This window comes from Aegilops tauschii, chromosome 6 (assembly GCF_002575655.3).
Source record: "Aegilops tauschii subsp. strangulata cultivar AL8/78 chromosome 6, Aet v6.0, whole genome shotgun sequence".
Classification (NCBI taxonomy): Eukaryota; Viridiplantae; Streptophyta; class Magnoliopsida; order Poales; family Poaceae; genus Aegilops; species Aegilops tauschii.
In genome coordinates this window covers 428489037-428500698 of record NC_053040.3, presented here as the reverse complement: position 1 = coordinate 428500698, position 11662 = coordinate 428489037, and the positions used below count along the sequence as shown (strand labels likewise).

At 43.6% G+C, this 11662-nt stretch overlaps 1 long non-coding RNA gene across 1 annotated transcript; it reads right to left on the bottom strand.

Moving 5' to 3' along the window:
- Positions 1 to 6072: 6072 nt before the first annotated feature.
- LOC109756068 (uncharacterized) lies at positions 6073 to 8351 on the bottom strand. Its single transcript, XR_012188075.1, has 3 exons — positions 8228 to 8351; positions 7541 to 8136; positions 6073 to 7464 (listed from the first exon to the last, which is right to left on the bottom strand). It is a non-coding gene; the product is annotated as an uncharacterized lncRNA (long non-coding RNA).
- Between the last annotated feature and the right edge of the window lie 3311 nt (positions 8352 to 11662).

The window sequence follows — 11662 nt, the reverse complement described above, 5'->3', positions numbered from 1 at the left end:
AACTAACCCTATGGTGTGATCCACGTGCGCGCTCATATGATGGGCACCAAAGGACAGCAACATAACCACAAGCAAATTAAACCAATCATAGCAATTCACCAATTACCGATAGGACAACGAAAATCTACTCAGTCATCATAGGATGGCAACACATCATTGGATAATAATATGAAGCATAAAGCACCATGTTCAAGTAGAGGGTACAGCGGGATGCGGGAGAGTGGACCGCTGTAGATAGATGGGGGAAGGTGATGAAGATGTTGGTGAAGATGACGGAGGTGTTGGTGTAGATTGTGATGACGATGATGGCCCCGGCGGCGTTCCGGCGCCACGGGGAGAGAGGGGGAGAGAGCCCCCCTCCTGCTTCTTCTTCCTTGACCATCTCCCTAGATGGGAGAAGGGTTTCCCCACTGGTCCATGGCCTCCATGGCATGGGAGGGGCGAGAGCCCCTCCGAGATTGCATCTGTCTCTCTGTCTCTCTCTATTTCTGCGTTCCAGATTCTGCCCTTTCACCGTTTCTTTTATAACCAGAGATCCGTAACTCCGATTGTGCTGAATTTTGGACACGATCTCTATCCGGATATTAGCTTTCTTGCGGCGAAACAAGGGCACCAACCACCTTACAGGGTGGCCACGAGGGCTCAGGGCGCGCCCCCTGCCTCGTGGCCCCCTCGGGCATCGTCTCGCGTTGATTCTTCTTCCCAAAAATCACATATATTCCAAAAAAATCTCCGTCAGTTTTTATCCTGTTTGGACTCCGTTTGATATGGATTTTCTGCGAAACAAAAAACATGCAACAAACAGGAACTGACACTGGGCACTTGATCAATATGTTAGTCCAAAAAATAGTATAAAAAGTTGCCAAAAGTATGTGAAAGTTGTAGAATATTGTCATGGAACAGTCAAAAATTATAGATACGACAGAGAGGTATCAGCATCCCCAAGCTTAATTCCTGCTCGTCCTCTAGTAGGTAAATGATAAAAAAAGATAATTTTTGATGTGGAATGCTACCTAGCATAATCTTGATCACATAATCTAATCATGGCATGAATATTAAGACATGAGTGATTCAAAGCAATAGTCTATCATTTGACATTAAGACAATAATACTTCAAGCATACTAACCAAGCAATTATGTCCTCTCAAAATAACATAGCCAAAGAAAGCTCATCCCTACAAAATCATATAGTTTGGCCATGCTTCATTTCTGTCACACAAAATGCTCCCATCATGCACAACCTCGATGACAAGCCGAGCAATTGGTTCATACTTTTTAACGCGCTTCAGCCTTTTCAACCCTCACGCAATACATGAGCGCAAGCCATGGATATAGGACTATGGGTGAAATAGAATATGATGATGGAGGTTTGTGTGAGAAGACAAAAAAGGAGAAAGTCTCACATCGACGCAGCTAATCAATGGGCTATGGAGATGCCCATCAATTGATGTTAATGTGAGGAGTAGGGATTGCCATGCAATGGATGCACTAGAGCTATAAGTATATGAAATCTCAAACTGAAACTAAGTGGGTGTGCATCCAACTTGCTTGCTCATGAAGACCTAGGGCATTTGAGGAAGCCCATCGTTGGAATATACAAGCCAAGTTCTATAATGAAAATTCCCACTAGTATATGAAAATGTTAACTCAAGAGACTCTCTATATGAAGAACATGGTGCTACTCTGAAGCACAAGTGTGGTAAAAGGATAGTAACATTGCCCCCTTTTTTCTTTTTTTTGGCGGGCTTCTTTGGCCCCGTTTTTTATTTAGGCTTCTTTGGCCTCTCTTTTTTTTCTTGGGGCAATGCTCTAATAATGATGATCATCACACTTTTATTTACTTACAACTCAATATTACAACTCGATACTAGAACAAAGATATGACTCTATATGAATGCCTCCGGCGGTGTACCGGGATGTGCAATGATCTAGCGTAGCAATGACATCAAAAAACGGACAAGCCATGAAAACATCATGCTAGCTATCTTACGATCATGCAAAGCAATATGACAATAAATGCTCATGTCATGTATATGATGATGATGGAAGTTGCATGGCAATATATCTCGGAATGGCTATGGAAATGCCATGATAGGTAGGTATGGTGGCTGTTTTGAGGAAGATATAAGGAGGCTTATGTGTGATAGAGAGTATCGTATCATGGGGTTTGGATGCACCGGCGAAGTTTGCACCAACTCTCGAGGTGAGAAAGGGCAATGCACGGTACCGAAGAGGCTAGCAATGATGGAAGGGTGAGAGTGCGTATAATCCTTGGACTCACACTAGTCATAAAAAACTCATATACTTATTGCAAAAGTTTATTAGCCCTCGAAGCAAAGTACTACTATGCATACCCCTAGGGGGATAGATTGGTAGGAAAAGACCATCGCTCGTCCCCGACCGCCACTCATAAGGAAAGCAATCAAAGAACACCCCATGCTTCAAATTTGTCACACAACGTTTACCATATGTGCATGCTACGGGACTTGCAAACCTCAACACAAGTATTTCTCAATTTCACAATTACTCAACTAGCATGCCTCTAATATCACCACCTTTATATCGCAAAACTATTGCAAGGAATCAAACATATCATATTCAGTGATCTAGAAGTTTTATGTAGGATTTTATGACTAACCATGTGAATGACCAGTTCCTGTCATCTCTCTAAATAGATATAAGTGAAGAAAGAGAGTTTAATTCTTTCTACAAAAGGTATGCCCACGCTCTAACAACTATAAGTGAAGCAAAATAGCATTCTACAAATGGTGGTTTTCTATGTGAAGAGAAACAGGCAATCCAAACTTCGAATGATATAAGTGAAGCACATGAAGCATTCTATAAAGCCATACTCAAAAAATATAAGTGAAGTGCAAAGAGCATTCTATAAATCAACCAAGGACTATCTCATACCAGCATGGTGCATAAAAGAAAAGTGAAAACTAAATGCAAAAGACGCTCCAAGATTTGCACATATCGCATGAACGAAACGAAACCGAAAACATACTGATATTTGTTGAAGAAAGATGGGATGCCTTCCGGGGCATCCCCAAGCTTAGACGCTTGTGTCTCCTCTAATATTTACTTGGGGTGCCTTGGGCATCCCCAAGCTTGAGCTCTCGCCTCTCCTTCTTCTCCTCACATCGAGACATCCTCGATTTTCGAACACTTCATCCACACAAAACTCAACAGAAAGCTCGGTAAGATCCGTTAGTATAATAAAGCAAATCACTACTCCAAGTACTGTTGCAAACCAATTCATATTTTGTTTTTGCATTATAGCTAATGTAATATAACTTTTCCATGGCTTAATCCACTGATATGAATCGATAGTTTCATCAAAACAAGCAAACTATGCATCAAAAATAGAATCTGTCTTAAACAGGACAGTCTTTAGTAATCTGAACATTCACCATACTTCTGTACTGCAATTATCTGCCAAAATTAGAAAAAATAAAACATTTTTATATAAAGACAGTGCAAAAAGTTTCAGAACCGTTTGACATTCCAGTAAAAAATGTAAAATTGCGCACTACAGCCAAAGTTTCTGTCTTGCACCGCACAAACCAACAGGCAATGTAAACATCCTAAAGGCAAACCTTGGCACATTATTTTTATCATACAATGGAATTGTACAAGGGGATAATTATTTTTGTTGAAAATTTTCTGTAATCAAGATTCACAAAGTTTCCGTGAGCATGAACAAAGTTCAAAGAGCTCCCCCACTTCAACAATGCTTGGCTTTCTCACTTTCACTTTCATTTTTGAAAAGCTTTGGGTTCCCCTCTATATTTTTGTTTGTTTTTAAACTATATGAAAGCACTCAACAGAAATAAATGACTCTCTAAAACTTCCGGGTTGTCTTCCTGGCAGCGCTTTCTTTAAAGCCATTAAGCTAGGCATATAGTGCTCAAGTAATGGATCCACCCGGATCCCAAGGTATATCAAAGCCAATTTTAATTAACAATGATTTGTAATTTAGTGGTGAGCACAAAGTAACATATATCATGTAATGATGAAGTCTAACTCTCTTCTTATGCATCGGCATGTCATACAAGAACAATTCATGCACACAAAGTAAAGGCCAATGCATAGTATAAACAGTTTCTTGCAATTTTATCATGTTGGAAACATAGAGAGGTGGAGATATAGTTCCTCTCTCATAATAATTGCAAGTAGGAGCAGCAAGCACATGCATATTATATTCATCAAAATCATCATGTGCAACGGTAAAAGGCAACCCATCAATATAATCCTTAATAAGTGCAAACTTCTCCGATATAGTGTAGTCGGGAGAATTCAAAAAGATAATAGGACTATCATGCGTGGGTGCAATAGCAACAATTTATTGTTTAACATAAGGAACTATAGCAAGTTCATCTCCATAAGCATAATTCATATTGGTATCTTGGCCACAAGCATAGCAAGCATCATCAAAAAGGGATATTTCAAAAGAATCAACGGGATCATAACAGTCATCATAGCAATCATCCTTCGGTATGCACGAAGGGAAATTAAACAATGTATGAATTGAAGAGTTACTCTCATTAGAAGGTGGGCACGGGTAGCTAATCCGCTCTTCCTCCTTTTGTTCTTCGCTTTCCTCATCATCTTTTTCATCCAATGAGCTCACAGTTTCATCAATTCCTTCTTCCATAGACTCCTGCAAAATATTCGTCTCTTCTTGGACACCGGAGACTCTCTCAATAAAATCATCAATATCGGAATTGAATTCATAATTCTCATAGCAATATTTAAGGATAGCTAAATTTTCAGGTCTATAAACTGAATCATCAAAATCTTCAAACTCTTTAAACAAAGATTCAATTTCACATGCACCCTTAAAAGCAATAAATTCTTCTATTCGTTCCACATCATAGTAATCATATATACCAATAGCATAAGAAGCTAAGGTTTCATCATCATTAAATTTTCATGAAAAGGGAAGGTGTGGAGCCTTCATCCTAGATCAACAAGTATAATCATGTCTCAAGCATAGATCCCGAGCATACCAACGTAACATATAAATTTGATCCCATAATAGTTTCCCTTTTCGAGTAAAGCGGTAATCCCTAAAGTATTCACGTTGATCCAACGTCTCTCCCATAACATAATTGAATGGGGTTTTCTCAGGATTTTTAAAGTAGTACATAATATCTTTCACATAATGAGCATCGAGGGTTTTAGGAGGTTCCCCATCTCCATGAGTAGTAGGTACACCTAATCTTTTTGGTATTTCGTGTTCCATATCCATAAATAAAGATAGAGAACAACTTAGAACAGCAAATAAAAATTACTTAGTGATAAAGCAAACAAGCACACACGAGAATATTCACCCCACACTATAACTCCCCGGCAACGGCGCCAGAAAAAGGTCTTGATAACCCACAAGTATAGTGGATCAATTGTAGCCTCTTTCGATAAGTAAGAGTGTCAAACCATCGAGGAGCTAAAGGTAGAACAAATATTCCCTCAAGTTTTATCGACCACCGATACAACTCTACGCACGCTTGACGTTCGCTTTACCTGGAACAAGTATGAAACTAGAAGTACTTTGTAGGTGTTTTTGGATAGGTTTGCAAGATAATAAAGAGCGCGTAAATAAAAAGTAGGGGCTGTTTAGATAAAGAAGCATTGAAGTTAGTATAGCGAGTGTGGAAAAATGGTGGCAGGAGTTGCGAAATTGTCCCTAAGCAATTGACTACTTTACTAGACCGATAGCAAGTTTTATGTGGGAGAGGCCACTGCTAGCATGTCATCCCTGACTTGGAATTCTATGCACTTATGATTGGAACTATTAGCAAGCATACGCAACTACTAGCGTTCATTAAGGTAAAACCCAAACATAGCATTAAGATATATTTGTCCCCCTTCAATCCCGTATGCATCAATTTCTATGCTAGGTTGAAGCTTCTGTCACTCTTGCCCTCCAATACATAGTCTTATCAACATACGACTAACCCTATGGTGTGATCCACGCGCGCGCTCATATGATGGGAACCAAAGGACAGCAACATAACCACAAGCATATTAAACCAATCATAGCAATTCACCAATTACCGATAGGACAACGAAAATCTACTCAGACATCATAGGAAACACATCATTGGATAATAATATGAATCATAAAGCATCATGTTCAAGTAGAGGGTACATCGGGTTGCGGGAGAGTGGACCGCTGTAGATAGATGGGGGAAGGTGATGAAGATGTTGGTGAAGATGACGGATGTGTTGATGTAGATTGCGGTGACGATGATGGCCCCAGCGGCGTTCCGGCGCCACGGGGAGAGAGGGGGAGAGAGCCCCCCTCCTTCTTCTTCCTTGACCATCTCCCTAGATGGGAGATGGGTTTCCCCTCTGGTCCATGGCCTCCATGGCATGGGAGGGGCGAGAGCCCCTCCGAGATTGGATCTGTCTCTCTGTCTCTCTCTGTTTCTGCGTTCCAAATTCTGCCCTTTCACCGTTTCTTTTATAACCGGATATCCGTAACTCCGATTGGGCTGAATTTTGGACACGATCTCTATCCGGATATTAGCTTTCCTGCGGCGAAAGAAGGGCACCAACCACCTTACGGGGTGGCCACGAGGGCCCAGGGCGCGTCTGACCCCCTGGGGCGCGCCCCCTGCCTCGTGGCCCCTTCGGGCATCGTCTCGCGTTGATTCTTCTTCCCAAAAATCACATATATTCCAAAAAAAATATCCGTCAATTTTTATCCCGTTTGGACTCCGTTTGATAGGGATTTTCTGCCAAACAAAAAACATGCAACAAACAGGAACTGACACTGGGCACTGGATCAATATGTTAGTCCAAAAAATAGTATAAAAAGTTGCCAAAAGTATATGAAAGTTGTAGAATATTGACATAGAACAATCAAACATTATAGATACGACGGAGACGTATCATAGCTCAACGTAAAGAGGTGTGCATCAACCTAGAAAAATTATACCTGCACACAACTATCATAAACTCTCATGCTTAACAGAGCAAGTAACGTAAGTACAATGTAGTATTAGTAATACCTTCAGTGTGTGGCTGCACAGAAAATCAGAGTGTTCAAATTAAGGCACTCACAAATGAACTTATCTTCTTCAACACTAACGTCCACACAATATTCAACTCTGCTCTACAATATAGTTAACAAGGTTCTCTGTTTCCGGTACACACAGAACTTAGCCCATGATTTCCAACAGTAAAAAGGTTATCCTTAAAAAGGCTCAATATAATGATGCAAAAAAAATCAAGACTCAATGCACCTTCTTATTTTTAACCATCTAGAACCACATGATTACATTTCATTTTTTGGACTAAGCAACACATTAGCACAAAACCTTTTGAAGTAACAACAAACTTATCTGTGAGCACTTGAAAAAACTGTAACATGTCAAAGTGAATTAGGTACCTTCTGCTCCCTTGAAAAGGTGTGTCAAAGAATTGAATACTAACCGGCGAAAGGTTGATTAACTCCTGCATGCAAACATTCAAGTGAGAGACTTTACCGATCTTGTTTGGAGAATTAACAATAAATAAAAGATAATAAAACCTGCTATGATTTGTTGTAGAAGAACACTGAAGCTATTAAATCCTGCACAGAAACATTCAAGTGAGAGATTTTATAGATCTTGTTTGGAGAATTAACAATAAATAAAAGATAACAAAACCTCCTCTGATTTGTGGTAGAAGAACACTGAAGCTATAGGGGGGGACTAATAATCGGATACAACAGACTGAAACAGAGAACAAAAAATAAATAAGAAAAGAACACTAACAGATTCAACGTTGAAAGTCATTAGTAAGGTAGACCAAAATTTATATACTGGTTCCTGCAGCCTCTACCCACACATAAGCACACACACATGCATGTGTTCGGTTACAAAAACCAGAGAAATGACTAACAAAACCCATGAAAATCCAGAACTCGTCGAACATTTATCTTCGTTGTGTGCGATGGTGTAATTCATACACCTCAAGTCATGTTCACGTGAGTAACATCTTCCATCCTTCCTTGAAGAATATGTGACCATCGAGTGAGGTGTCAACCTCGACCCTGCTAAAGCTCTCTTTGCCCAACTGTAGTCCTGCCAGCCCGTGCTTCGGGATATCCAACCGAGAGGCAACTTATTTTGAATCTTCTAATTGCTCCATAATGTACACACAAAAATGCATGAGAACCCCGATTAGAAAACCATGGAAAAAATACTAATTGGGGAAATAGTGAAAACATGCATACCATCGTCTATATCAATGTTAGTCGATGCAGTGTATGATCGGTGACCCTGGGTACCCATGGCGGAGAAGGATGGGTTGCACAAGTAGATGAACAGGTCATCCTTGAGGCCAACAAACATGCTAAATGTTAGAGTTATAATATAAGTCATGTACCCCTTTGTATTTATCCCGTTGTATAAGGGGTTTCCTGCATATGTTCCACACCTGTACATGTATATATATCGGCCTATGGCCTCATAGGAATACAAGTTGCATATTTCCTAACATGGTATTAGAGCTAGGTCAATTTTTTGTACGCCGCAAGTCGTGCCATTGATCCGCTCCTGCTGCCGGCCGCTGGGTGTTCATCTGCCCGCCTCCCCCCGCGGTCTTCCTCTACCCCTCCCGATCAATCAGATCGCGTTGAGCTGCCGTCTTCCGTTCCCCCGCCAGGTCTCCTGATCGATCCGATCGCTCTGCCCCGCCCCGCAGTCGGGCCTTGGGCCTCTGGTCGCCATCGCCCCGCAGTCGGGCCTCTTCCTTCCGATCGATTGCGCTCGCCCGGGCCTCTCCCGATCGATCGCGCACCTGCACTCCTGGTTCGCTCGAGCCACCAGATCGCCCCGCCACCAACCCTCTGGATCGTCTTCTGCTCTGGAGCGGCGGCCACCAGCTACAGATTCCGCCGCTGATCTCCGTCGTTGCTGCTGGCTGTGTCTTCGTACGCCTGGTTCGCCTAGGCTCTAAGCCTCACGACCGAAAGCTGTTGTTGCTTGCTTGTTGACGAGAAGAAAAAAAATGTCTACACCGTCAGGCTATGTTGCTGTCCCTCGCTGTCCGGTGATCTTTGATGGTACTAATTACACCAAGTTCACTGGCTTTATGCGCATTCACATGCGTGGCGTCCGTCTCTGGGGTGTTCTTTCTGGAGAGGTCTGTTGTCCGTCACGTCCGGTTCCTCCGGTTGCCCCTACTCCGCCGACTCCACTGGTTCTTCCTACGGATGCTAATCAGGCCGCCAAGGATGCGGCTAAGCTTGCTGATGAGGCTGCTGATCGTGCTTATGATGAGAGGGTTTTGGCTTATGAGGAGGCTCTTCAGACGTATCATGGTGCTCTGTCTGTTTACACCCAGTGGCTTGATGATGATGCTCGTGCTGCAGCTGTCCTCACTGCTAGTGTTCTGCCTCAGTTTGCTTCTGAGTTTCGGGTCTTCCTACTGTCTTTCAGATGTGGACCTGTCTTCGTCAGCGCTATGAGCCCTCTGGTGATGCCTTATACCTTTCTGTGGTTCGTCAGGAGCATGCTCTTCAGCAGGGTGACTCTACTGTTGATGACTTCTATGCACAGAGTTCTGCTATCTGGCGCCAGCTTGATTCTCTCCGCAGTGCTGGTTGTCGTACTTTCCCCTGTTGCCAGGCTGTCCAGGCCAATTTAGAGTTTCATCGCGTCTACGAGTTCCTGTCTCGGCTCCGTAAGGAGTTTGAGCCCCGGCGTGCTCAGTTGTTTGCTCGTGGCCGTATTTCTCTCATGGAGGCGCTTTCAGAGATTCGTGCTGAGGAGACTCGCTTACGTGGTGCTGGTTTGCTGGAGGTTCCCTCTGTGCTCGCTACTCGGGCTTCTTCCACTCCACCTGCTGCACCGACCCCTTCTCGCTCGAGTGCTCCGCCGCTCTTGCCCACTCCTTCTGGAGGCTCAGGTCGCCCCCGTTCACATTGTGACTACTGCAACAATGATGGTCATATTGAGTCCCAGTGCTACACAAAGCGGAAACACCTACGCAAGGCGCGATCATCATCCTCAGGGACTTCGTCATCTCCCTCGACAGCTTCAGCCATTGCTTTGACTGAGCAGGATATCTGAGACTTAAGCGTCTGCTCGCGGCTTCAGGTTCTTCCTCGACGGGTACTGCTGGTTCTGTGACTGATGCTTCCCGCACTGAGCAACCGCCCTCTACACAGTTAGGTACATCCCCATGGGTTCTGGACTCTGGAGCTTCTTTTCATATGTCTTCTCATTCTTCCACTTTGTCCTCTCTTCGATTGCTGGATTCTCCTATTCATGTCTTCACTGCTGATGGTACTCCACTTTCTGTTGCTAGTAGAGGCAATCTTTCCACTCCTTCTTATTCTGTTCCTGATGTTGCTCATGTTCCTCGCCTTACCATGAATCTGTTTTCTGCTGGTCAACTTACTGATTTTGGTTGTCGCGTCATCCTTGACGTTGACTCTTGTTCTGTCCAGGACCGTCGCACACACACTCTGGTTGGGGCTGGCCCTCACCGCCGTGATTCTCAGGGTCTTTGGGAGTTGGACTGGCTTCATGTTCCTTCCGCTGCCACCAGCATCGCCAGTTCCTCCGCTTCTGTCGCCTCCGTTACTGGTTCCTTCAAGCAGTGGCATCATCGACTTGGTCATCTGTGTGGTTCTCGGTTGTCGTCTTTAGTTCGTCGAGGTCTTCTGGGGTCTGTCTCAGGAGATGTCTCTTTAGAGTGTCAGGGTTGTCGTCTTGGCAAGCAGATTCAGTTACCATATTCACATAGTGAGTCAGTGTCTAAGCGTCCTTTCGATTTAGTTCATTCTGATGTATGGGGTCCGGCTCCTTTCGCTTCGAAAGGTGGTCATAAATACTATATTATTTTCATAGATGATTTCTCTCGTTACACATGGCTTTATTTCATGACTTCTTGTAGTGAGGTGTTGTCTATTTATAAGCATTTTGCTGCCATGGTTCATACTCAGTTCTCTTCACCCATTCGTGTTTTTCGTGCTGACTCCACTGGCGAGTATATCTCTAAGATGTTGCGTGGTGTTCTTGCTGAGCAAGGAACTCTCTCTCAATTCTCTTGTCCTGGTGCTCATGCTCAGAATGGTGTGGCTGAGCGAAAGCATCGACGTCTTCTTGAGACGGCTCGTGCATTGATGATTGCTGCCTCTCTTCCGCCTCATTTTTGGGCTGAGGCCGTCTCCACCTCCACTTATCTTATCAATATACAGCCTTCCGCTGCTCTACAGGGTGGTGTTCCTTTCGAGCGTCTTTTTGATCGTTCTCCCGATTATTCGATGCTTCGCTTGTTTGGTTGTGTTTGCTATGTTCTTCTTGCCCCTCGCGAACGCACCAAACTGACCGCTCAGTCTGTTGAGTGTGTCTTCTTAGGCTACAGTGATGAGCATAAGGGCTATCGTTGTTGGGATCCTATCGGTCGTCAGATGCGTATCTCTCGAGACGTGACTTTTGATGAGTCTCGTCCCTTCTACCCACGCCCATCTTCCTCGATTTTTTTTAGTGGAGAATATCTCTTTCCTCACTTTTCCTGACTCACCTATCACCCCCGTCGTGCCTGTGCCTATTCGTTCCACTCCCTCTGCTTCTCCACCTCTAGTCGATTTGCAGCCACCATCTTCTCCGGTCTCCTCGCCTAGCATGTCACCGGATTCTACACCTTCATCTCCGGTGAC